Source organism: Rutidosis leptorrhynchoides, chromosome 4 (assembly GCF_046630445.1).
Source record: "Rutidosis leptorrhynchoides isolate AG116_Rl617_1_P2 chromosome 4, CSIRO_AGI_Rlap_v1, whole genome shotgun sequence".
In the NCBI taxonomy this organism is placed as follows: Eukaryota; Viridiplantae; Streptophyta; class Magnoliopsida; order Asterales; family Asteraceae; genus Rutidosis; species Rutidosis leptorrhynchoides.
Genome location: NC_092336.1, coordinates 106,800,477 through 106,810,000, shown reverse-complemented (window position 1 = coordinate 106,810,000; position 9,524 = coordinate 106,800,477).

Here is a 9,524-nt window from a genome sequence, read left to right as displayed (position 1 = left end):
AGCTCAGTAGGTTGGTTTAACTCATATTTCGGCAGTGTTGTAATGAACAAGGTGCATCGGTTTGAAAGTCGATAGTGGGAGTTATCGGCGAAGTTTGTTGCTTACGTGTTTTGAAATGGGGTGACCAAGTGTTTGGTCGAATATTCCATGATCTATGGAGTATGTGGGCGTATTAGAGTTTCTTTTCACTAAGGAAATTGATTGTCGAAGGGTGTCGGATAGAACGCGTTCGACGGTTGCTCAGGTATTGGTTGAAGTTTCAACAAAGGGAGCGGTTTTCTTCGAGGGTGATCAATTGGGTGTCTTTAGGTGATTGATAGGAGCGGATAATCTTGTAAGTCCCGAACTTGACCTTTTTAGGATCGTTGAGGGTGCTGGGAATTCGGTGTGAGTTTGGTAATCGACAAAAGTTATCGAGCCAGTGAGAGTTAGACAACTAGTGGAGTTGTGGAGATGGTTGAGCGACTTGTTTCTCCAATGTTCTTAAGATTAGTGTGTTAATTTCGGGTAACACTATGGCTTCGAACACTTGTTTTACTCTCCGATGATAAAGAAATTTGTGACTAACCGGTAATACGAACCAAGTGTCTTCTCAAAAGTCGTGGTTTAATTCTTGCTCGTACAGTGGGAGTCTGCTTGGGAGAGAAGATGAGGTTTGTGAAATTCATAGCGCTATGAGGAGGTTAGTGTACCAACGAGAAAGCGTAAAGTTGAAAAGGTGGTAGACTTCAAGGTGGTGATTGCGTTCTCACTAGGGTATCTTGAAGAATAGTCTACAAAGGCATCTGTTGGAGTTCCTTTTTTGTTGGTGAAGGAAATCATAGATAGACGGGGATAATTTGTACGAGTGGTCGTTGACATGTGTGTTCGGTATTGGACATGTCTAGATCGATGTGTGTGGCGGTGTTGTCTCATGAAGAATCCTAAGATTGAAGTCTCGCACACTTCAATTGGTCTGCTAGTGTAAGAAGATGATCTTCGTGTTAGAAGATGGTGGCGAAAGAAACCGAGATGGCCCAAGCTAGTAACTAAGAGATTGAATTATCACTCAGAGGTGTTTTTGGTGTCGAAAGACTTCACTTGCTCTTAGGCTAACGAGTGAAGTGCGGCGTGATTCGGGTGTCTCATTCGGTAGTATCAAAAGGAGTTGGTAATCGGCTAGTCAAGAGTGATTGTGGGTTTGTTTAAACATTGTGAAGGGTTGACGAAGGTTTTTTAGTGTCTCCTTCGAGTGGAAGATTGTTGGGGTGCGAAGTTCGAATTAAACAAGGTTTTCTTAATTTATGAAACTTGTGACCGCGAGTTTAGAGTTATGGTCGCAAGTATGAAAGAGTCTGCTGAGAAAACAAAACTCGCGACCACCAGAATTTCATTGCGGTCTCGAAAATGGTTCTGACGGGAGAAAATTCTAGATTTGAGTTTTCTTGTTCGTTAAGTTGTATCCTTGTTTAGATTTGCCTATATAAACACCCTATGTAACCCATACAATGTGTGCACGAAATTTATAGTGAAAAATCTCTGGTTTGCGCCCATGGAGTATACTCTTCTCCATGTTTTGGAGTTGGGATATAACCATGTTAAATCCCGTGTCGTTTATCTTTATTTATCGCTTATGCTTTATTATTCGTTTGTCCATTGTGAGTGTGGTGATTAGTATAAATCACATGCCTTGTTTGGGTCCTAAATCCTAACAAGACAACATCATAGCTTCAATGTGAACCCATGTAATATAACTACGTTCGCCAGACGTCTAATATTACATTGTTTCACATTTCCCTTCTGACATCATCCAATAAGGCCGAACAAGTGTATTCTATCACTGCTACTATACTTTATATCACACTAACAAGTGAACATGCTCTCTCCATAAATTCTACTACTACTACTATACGCAATTTATCCAGTTCATCTAGGTCCATTAAACTTCACTAGCCCCTAAGGCATCATACGTTTATCCAATATATACAATTTCTACATACAAATATAAAATCTAATTATTCTGCATAATGGTTTAAGCCCATATAATTCTTAAGTGGATTATCCAAATCCCTTAAACCTTTGCTCTGATACCAACTTAAAACGCCTTAAAACCATAAATGATTTAGACTCAACTTTTTTAAGAGTGTGCAGGGCCAAACACAACTGCGCGGCGCACACTATAACAGGATCTGAATTGTCACCATTTTAGGCTTTAGTGCGCGACGCCAACAACTTGCATAACGCACACCTTCCCTGTTTCACAAAATTACAACTTGTTGATCCAAATCGACACCTGACCCGTTTTATCAACAAAACAGTTTCAATCACTACATGACACCTGCAAATGTATCATAACCACCTGACATACCCTACAAGTCTTATTTATGACTTTACTTCAAACTCACAACATTAAACGCTTCACTTAAATTTCAACCTGTGACATTCTTGACAACTAAAAAGTTAGTCATATAATACAACATCAATTTATGCATTTTAAACTAATAAAACTTCCACATTCCACAACAAGTATATTAATCTACTACACAAATTTTTACCCACTTAGACCTTCACAATTTTGATTCCAGAAACACACACAATTTGACTTGACCAAATTTCTGTCCACTTGACTACTACAAACACTTTTACACTTGACTCTAAAATATGAATGACACATCAAAACCAACAACTTGACTACAATAATGGCGTTGTATTTAAGTGGTAAATATCTTTGCGAGGATGGGAAATTGGAATACCCACTAACCCTAGAGCATTTTCAAGATAGTCCAATGCTACTTTCTTACCTTTCTAGATCCGCAACCTCTGAACCTATAAAATGGTCAACACTATAACGAGTAAGCATTAAGCTTAGTGAGTGCATAAATACGTAGAATAGATAAATCTACCATATAGAAATGCATATATAAATATATATAACAGTGCTCACTACTATATACTATCGCATAACCTACGGATCCATAGTCTAATCACAAGTTGTGGTACCTGCACAAGGCTGAATAACCACCTGCACAAAATAAATGTGGTAAACACATAAGGCTGACTAACCACCTAATCCATCGATAGCTTTGGCTATCAATAGTAACACATTTTGGATTCATCCCCGAATATCATAAGCCATTATTTGCACAAATACAAATAAAGGCATACAACCCATATTTACCTACATATGTACTCACCTTTCATAGAGCTTCTAAGCATACGATAACGGAATAAGCATTCCTTCTAGAAACCTACAAACATAAACATACATACATACTCACATTACTCAATATACTTTTTTTTTTAAAATCATTTCTTCGCTTCAACAAAGGAGGTGTGACTTAACACACTTCCTTTCATACAAATCTTCCTACTAAACCCTTTCTTGATCAAAACTCATTTTGACACTTTAAAAAGTTTTGACTATAACTAGTTTCTAACATAGTTTCTTTTAACAAATCCCTTCTTTTGCTATATTAATAACAAATATTACATTTAACACCATAATTTATATTATAATTTCATGTTTGTGAGAAATTCTCAATTAACACATGATTATAAAAAATAAAGTTTCTAAACTTCAATATCTAATAAATTAATGACTACTAGCTTTAAGTTTATAAACATCAAAATTCCAATCTAACTTTCTTATACTACCAACTTCTTCTACATGCAAACTAGTATACAACAAAACCCTAAATAATCAAACATAAAAAATTAGAGTTCTTACCAATCGATTGTAAGTAGAGATGATTATGAGGATATAAACTGAAATTGGACCTTATCTTTGTTAAAGGATGCTTCACATAATCAATCTCCCCAAATCATAGCTACAATTCCCTTAATTTAGCTCATCTTCTTCAATCTATTTATCTATATCTCTCTAGAATCTCTCTACAAAGAGAGACAGAGCCTCTAGAACTTTCAAGACTTCAAATGAAGTCTCTAAAACCCGAAATGGGTTAAAAACCGTTCATAATAGAAATACCCATAATACCCCTTTACTATATGCACAATCACAAAACTGCACCTGCTGGCCGGCTTAGTGCGCGACGCACATACAAGGTTGCGCGGCGCGCACCACTGCTAAATATTCTTGGTTTTTACAAAATAAATATGAATAATCAAACATTTTTATGCATCTTAAAATTTAAGTAATTAAGTAACTATTAGAGCACCGTTGTCATACGTTGATTTTAACGTTTTTTAAAATGGACGCCGAAATTGATCGTCGATTCGAAACCGGTACGGCATCGATTTACCAAAGTTTAGAATCCAACGTTGTCTTTAAAATGGACGAGAGTTTAAATGTTAACTATATATATCCACTACAAACGGATATATATGTATTTATAAATGCTATTTTAATAATTAAAATTATAATATTTATGTACTATCTATCTATCTATAGTTTCTATTAAAATGCTATAATGATGATGTCATTATTAGGTTAATTTCTTTGTTAAGAAAAAATTAAAAATAAAAAGAAAAAAATTTAAGCAAGGTGGGTGATGTCATTAATCTAATAATTTTAAATTAAAATTAAATCTTATTAATTAATTAATTATTATTAAATCTTATTAATAATTATTTTAATTATTAAAATTAAATAATTTTAAATTATGGAGGGTTTAAAAGTCATCGGTGCTGGAACTGCTACAATTGCTTTAGCTGGAGCTGCAGTCGGAATTAAATTACAACCAATATTATCTTTTATGATTGAATGTGGATTGTTTAATATGCATTTTAGGTGTTTGAAGAAATGTTCAGCTGACGAGTTTCTTATCGGACTCTGTGGTTTTACGGGTCATTAAACTAAATGACTTTAGCATTTACGTTCAATTAATACCTAAAACATATCATTAACCTGTTTCGTTTAAACAAACCATTGATTTCACGGGTCATTTCACTAGTATTTATATTATACAACTTCATACACAAGTATTTGTGTTGGGGTAAATGGGTCTATTCGGAGAATCTTTATTAAAAAGAATAAAGAATGCAATAGCGGATCTAGAATTCGTAGTCACTGGTGTCAATAGTTAAAAACTTAAAAAATTTATACTATTTTATGGTGTCACACAAAAAAATTACACTATCTAATGGTATAACTTTTTTGAGTTTTTAACTATTGACACCAGTGACTACGAATTCTAGATCCGCTATTTTATGGTGTCAAACAAAAAAATTACACTATCCAATGGTATAAATTTATACTATTTTATGGTGTCACACAAAAAAATTACACTATCCAATGGTATGATCACTAGTTAAAAGACAAAATCAATTTCTACTGCATAGTGTATTTCAGTGATAGCTCGCGCTACCACTAAGCATGAACTAGATCCGCCCTTGAGAGAATGAATACAAAGTTTAGTACAAATAGCTATACGAGAATCCTATAATATCTCAAGAGACCAAGCTAATACAAGAATTATTAGTTGCATGAGCAAACAAGCTCAATTACAAAAAGAAAACATACATCTAAGGAGATCTTCCAATCCGATTTCATCATCAAAGTAGGGAGCGTGTTCTTCCTCTTGATAAACATGAGCTTCAATATGACCATGGAATATATACTATCATACACTTGGTCTACCCATCTTCTTTTTGTTTTAAAGAACATGTTATTTCATTCTTGCCATAAGATATACACACAAGCTACAAAAAACAAGCTTTGCCACAATAATCTGACCCACATTTCGTTTAGAAAACGGGGTAACCAGGAGAATGAAGTCTCTCTCATTGAGTCGCTGAAGATAGAAAAATTCATGAGCTGAGTAACCCGATTTCAAACTTGCTTTGAGAATGGACAATTAGAAAATATGTGATAATGCGAATTTGAAACATGACAATATAACGGGCAAACTAAATCACTATTCGCATTTTACTCCCAATGCTCCAGTTTTTCCTTTTCTGTCATTCATATAATTTTATTATCCACCAAAAATTATTTTAAAAAAACAATGTTTTCTTCATTGAAATATTTCGAAGACGAATATACGTTTAAGACGCTCAATTTATTAGACAATATCGACGATAGAAGAAATAAGGAACTCTGAGATAGGGAAGTGCACGAAGGATTACGATTTGATTTGTCTGAACATTTGTGTTTTATTCGAGAATAAATGTTATTTTACATGCATTTTTAATTTATTTAAGATGTTTTAGTTTATTTTAAGAATTTTAATTTTAATAATTTAGTTCATTTAATATGAATTGTATTTTTTTAATATTAATGAAAGGGTTTATATATAAATTTTAATTTTATATATTAATTAAAGTAAATAAAAACAAATGTAATAGAAATAATGAAAATGGACACTGAATGACACCTCAACTATTTCTTAGCAATGTTAATTTCATGTCTATTTTAGAATTTAAGCAAGACATTGAAATGGACGATCACAACACCCCGTTCTTAGTTGTTGTGATTTTAATTCTAATGTGTAATTCTTTATTCATTATCCCTAATGGGTGTGTATTCATGATTAGTTTGTGGTATATTTTAAGGTACGTTTGATAAAATTTAATGATTCAGTGTTGAATGATTCATAATCCGAATGATTAAAAGGTTTTGAATGAAGTTGTTTTTGAATGACAATAACATATCTGATCATTATTTTGAATGAATAGCGTGAATGGTGTAAAATTACATTATTAACCTTTATGATGAATAAAAACTACAATATACTAGTTTAATAATTGTTCTTGATATAATTTAAAGATATTAAGTAAAATTCAGGTACTTAATGGTTAAGAAAGAATTTCAGCTTTCAACACCATTTGTCTTTCAGATGTCAGAAATAAACGTACTGATGCTAAATGATCCAGCATTCTGAACCATTTAGTTATGAGGTAAGCAAACGTATAATTACTTTAATTTATAAATGATTTTTTATATTTTCTTCAATAAATCTTGCATTATTACTTATTTCTAGTTTCAACTTACACACTAGTTTATAATTCACAAATTCAATAGATAATTAACTAGTTGTAGAGCCTCGCTTCGCGCCGGGGGCTCCGTTTTGAATGCGAGTTAAAAAAAAAGTCTTGGTCTATTTTGTAAAAAAGATTTTTTTCGACATAACATTGAAGGGTTGTTCCTTTTGTGAAAGTTGCTGTTTTTAGCGTTCGGGTTTTATTTAAAAAAAAAAGTTAGTAAAGTGGGAGTTCGATTTGTATTTTAATAAAAGTTAGTGGGTTAAGTTTGTGAAATTTGAAAAAACTTTACCTATAAAGTGGGGGTTCGATTTGTATTTTAATAAAAGTTATGGGTTAAGCTTGTGAAAATTGAATATTAGTAAAAAAAAAAATTAGTAAAGTGGGAGTTCGATTTGTATTTTAATAAAAGTTAGGGGTTAAGCTTGTGAAATTTTGGAAAAAAATATACGTATAAAGTGGGGGGTTCAATTTGTATGTTATTGAAAGTTAAGGGGTTAAGTTTAGAAAAAGTGGAAAGATGAATAGTGCTATTCATTTCCACATATAGGTAACTTTACCTATAAAGTGGGGGTTCGATTTGTATTTTAATAAAAGTTATGGGTTAAGCTTGTGAAAATTGAATATTAGTAAAAAAAAAAAATTAGTAAAGTGGGAGTTCGATTTGTATTTTAATAAAAGTTAGGGGTTAAGCTTGTGAAATTTTGGAAAAAAATATACGTATAAAGTGGGGGGTTCAATTTGTATGTTATTGAAAGTTAAGGGGTTAAGTTTAGAAAAAGTGGAAAGATGAATAGTGCTATGCATTTCCACATATAGGTATATAATAATACTCGGTAATAATTTAATAACTATCAATTATAATTGATTAATAAAAAATATATATTAATAATTATGATTAATATTAAAAATCAGAAAGTAGACAATTTTCAAATCAATAGTGATATTCTAAATAATGGTTGGAATCTATATCTATATCTATATCTATATCTATATTCTATATTCTATATCCATATTATAATAAAAAGTTATTTTTAGCTAATAAATCATCAAAAGGTTAAGTTGGCAAAAATAGGATCATCAAATTCAATTTTATCTTTCAATAACAACCATCGATTAACTTTATCACTCATCAATTGTCTCTTTCATTTTTTTCTATTATTTATTGACAACAATACCCCTCACTTTGCATTACCAAATTAAAAAATATACGGGTCAGTTATTTTCTAAACCATTATTCATTATCAAGTTTCATCTCGTACATTCACTATTAACCCTAAATTCTGATTACAAAAACATTCATGAACCTAATTTATGGGCTTAATTTTTGTTGGAATCTTTTAGTATACACCCACAAACTTATGATTTAGAGATTAATGCCACGTTAACTTTGAAATTAATTGATCTCTACAAGAATTACTTATATCATATTAAGTTATGATTAATTATTCATTAATCTTGTGATTAATGGAGTAAACAAGAATTGAGGGTTCGCGCGTTGCTGCTCTAAGGTTTATGCGATTTTAATGCTAGCTAGCAATTCGCACGGCACATTTTACCTGCTAATTTTTGGGGCATACAAACTACAACGAAAAACAATTATATCCTACACAACCGATAGTCATTCGTTGACGTACACACATTAACCTACATGTATAAGCGCATAAATAAATCCATATATGAGATTTTAAACCATAGAAAACATGTGTCTTTCAACTCTCTTGAACTGCACAAAAAATGTAGAAAACTTTTTACTAATAAACAAAATATCTGTTAATGACACATACTTGATATGAATCGAATAGTAAAATGGCCAGTGCGCATCACTGTTGTAACCTAAAAACAATAGCATTACATTCAAGCACTCTATAATCTGTGATACAAAACAAATTTAACAAAACACAAAAAACAACATTAAACTCTTTAACAACAGGAGTTAACTTAGCTCGAAAGTTTAGGTCAGTAACGTATGACCATGGATATGGAGGAGTGCACGTCGCCATTTTTCTTCAGTTTTTTTTCTTTCTTTTTAAGTGGTTCCATTTGGTGAGCAGTAGTGGTTGTGTGAGGCAAAAGGACACGTGGACCAATAGAAGAGCACTAATTCCTCTTGTAAATAGAATTGAGAGATTAGAAGATTTGAAACCCGCCATGGCTACGAACACACAAAGTTGCATAAATTGTATGCCATCTAAGGTGTTGTCATGCCAAGATGCGGGTCAAATCTTCTATATCTCTTAAACATTCCAAACATATGCTCAGATAATACATATGATCATCATAGGTATTATCTTCATTAATTTTCTACGATCGTTTACAAACAGAGACGCTGCCATGTCTGAGGACTACAGCCAAAATACGCATAGTGGATGCCATGTTCGAAGACGGTAGCGAAGCTGCTCGAAACAATGTGAAGTCATTCAGTAGAGCTAACACCCGTCACCTCTCACAATCATCACAGACCTGCATTTAGTCCAATAATTTAGAGTTTGTGAAAAATAAATAACTCAATGTCTGGCATGTTGGAATAATGTTCCAGCAAAGAAATATACGCACAAACTAAAATAATATCATGATAATTCAAAATGCCCATATTATGAGAGCAT